Source organism: Panulirus ornatus, chromosome 70 (assembly GCF_036320965.1).
Source record: "Panulirus ornatus isolate Po-2019 chromosome 70, ASM3632096v1, whole genome shotgun sequence".
NCBI lineage: Eukaryota > Metazoa > Arthropoda > Malacostraca > Decapoda > Palinuridae > Panulirus > Panulirus ornatus.
In genome coordinates, this window is record NC_092293.1 from 13,592,505 (window position 1) to 13,595,764 (window position 3,260).

The following is a 3,260-nucleotide window of genomic DNA, read 5'->3' on the forward strand; positions in this document are numbered from 1 at the left end:
ATAATAATAATAATAATAATAACAATAATAATAATAATGATAATGATAATCACAATGATAATAATAACAATGACTATAATGATGATAATAATAATGATAATAATGATGATATTAATGATAATGAAAATAACACTAATAATAGTAATAAGAATATAGTAATAATAATAATAATAATGATGATAATAATGATGATAATGATAATGATAATTATAATGAATATGATGATATAATAGCAATGATAATAATGATAATAGTAATATTGTAGTTATATTTTAGTAATATTTTTTTTTTTTTCCAAAAGAGGGAACAGAGAAGGGGGCCAGGTGAGGATATTCCTTCAAAGGCCCAGTCCTCTGTTCTTAACGCTACCTCGCTAATGCGGGAAATGGCGAATAGTATGAAAGAAAGAAAGAAGTAATATTGATGATGATAATGATAATGATAATAATAATGACAATAATGATAATAATAATGATGATAATAATAACGATGATAATGATAATGATAATAATGATGTAAGGTAATAGTAAAGATAATGATGTAAGGATGATATATAGTACTGTACTATACTAATAATAATAGTAATAATGATAATGATAATGATAATATCAATGATAATGATAATAATTATGATAATGATAATAAAATTGATAATGATAATGATAGTAATGATAATGATGTAAGTATATTAAATAGTACTGTAGTATAATAATAATAATAATAATGATAATAATAATAATAATAATAATAATAATAATAATAATAATAATAATAATAATAATAGTAATAATAATAGTAATAATAATAATGATGATAATAATAATGATGATGATAAAAATAATGATGATAATGATAATAAAATTGTTGATAATAATAATAGTAATAATAATGATGTAATTACGATAAATAGTACTGTACTATAATGATAATAATAATAATAGTAATAATAATGATGTAATTATGATAAATAGTACTGTACTATAATGATAATAACGGTAAAACATTCAATACAGTTTTCTCTTCCTAATATAACAAGACAATATGGTCTAAATATACCACATACCGGTGTTACACTGAGTTAAAAGAATTAAACTCCACAAACCATGATTTTGTCTTGATCTGTCCTTGTAACAGTATTTTGAACCTGTAGTCATCTTGGTGTATATTGTTTAGTTTTCGTAACCATTAAATGAATATAAGTCAACATGTTTTCAGGAAAAAATAAGTTTTTCCAATTGTATGTTTTTCATTTTCCATTGGATGGAAGCATCCCAGGGATTAGTGTATATCTTGTGTCCCAACCAACTGTTGGTTCCTGCTGTCTCTGGGTTAGTCATGTTTTATGGAAAAAAGAAAGATAAATGTTTATCAGGAGCGGGACTCGAACCCACGCCCGGAAGACCAGACAATGATTTGAAAGCAGCGCCTTAAACCACCCGGCCATCTTGCCAGGAGAAAATAAATTTGGAAGTTCTCTCTAACTTACTAAACTGAACCAATTCCAGGAGCAAATGTATAGTATATACTTATAAGGTTAAGAGACGGGACAACACGAGTGTATAACTCTCTCCCATAATGCACACACACACACACACACACACACACACACACACAGAGCGGCGCCAGGCTGGAGGCGGGGCATCGTGACGTCACAGGCAAGTCCCTCCCCCCGCCAGATCCAAACATGTGTTGTGTCTGGTGATGGCGGTTCAAGATTTCCCACATTTATATTGATCTTTACATTATCATCCACTCCCAAAGTCACCTGGCATTCTTGTGTTTCAACAACAGACGTGATATATGCAACACCAGGCAAACATTGTACCATTATCTGATAGGTTAATTGGTGCACAATCAAGAACCAGTGAATTTCATCGCCGCCATAAGTAAGTAAGGAAGGTGACTTTAATGATGATAAATACGACCTGGTATGGCTGTGTCTACACACTACCGCCATCTGGTCAACCTGGTACGTACGAACCTTAACCTTAAAGTGGCCTACGTAAACGCGAACTTAAAATCTATCCATTTAACTGTCATTCATTAATTAGCATTTAAACACCATCTTTTAAACGTAAACCTTCCACTTGCATCATATTAACAAGTACTCTAAGATACGTCATACAAACACAAGGTTTAAAGCTGAAACTCGAACTTTTAAGTCCGTCATTTTAACTCCTACTTCGCAAAAAAATGCGAATTTTTAATTCCGCCAAAAAGCAGCTTGTGTATGTAATGCTTCATTTAATTGAACATTTTTAAAGTCAGTTAAATTAATGGTATCCTTTGATGTTCATCATTAAAACATAAACCTATGAACTCTGTCTCTAGAACTAAGCACAAACTTTTACGTTCCATCATAGGAAAGGAAACTTGCAAAATCTATCAAAATTCGTCACATAACGCGAACTTTTCAACCCTTCTATTTACCTGGGCCACTCTTCCCTGGCTGCCATTCATATTTTGTCCTTTTAAACTGTGACTTTATTACACTTTCATTCATTCATCATGACTTTATTACACTTTCATTCATTCATCATGACTTTATTACACTTTCATTCATTCATCATGACTTTATTACACTTTCATTCATTCATCATGACTTTATTACACTTTCATTCATTCATCATGACTTTATTACACTTTCATTCATTCATCATGACTTTATTACACTTTCATTCATTCATCATGACTTTATTACACTTTCATTCATTCATCATGACTTTATTACACTTTCATTCATTCATCATGACTTTATTACACTTTCATTCATTCATCATGACTTTATTACACTTTCATTCATTCATAATGACTTTATTACACTTTCATTCATCATTCATCAACTAGTTCGTCTCACTGATATTCCATTCATAAACTTCATTTGTGCATCTCATAGTTTGACCGCCATGTTGCATGTTTCCTTAAAGTTTATAATTCTTTGTGTATTTAATAATAGAAGATTCAGTGATATTTCTCGTGGTACTGGAGTTAGAGTTAATAACTGAGATGGCATTATAATCTCTAACTCCAGTACCACGAGAAATATCATTGAATCTTCTATCATTAAATGCACAAAGAATTATAATCTTGATATAAGTGATTGTCTATACAAATTGCATAAATTTAGTGTTGATAAAATTTGTAAGGAATTCATCTTGTCCACATAATAAGTTTATGATACGCTTGTTGTCTGTCTCGGACAATCACATGTTTACCAAATGGCGTACTAGCTACGTCTCTTCGTTGTATATCAACTGACT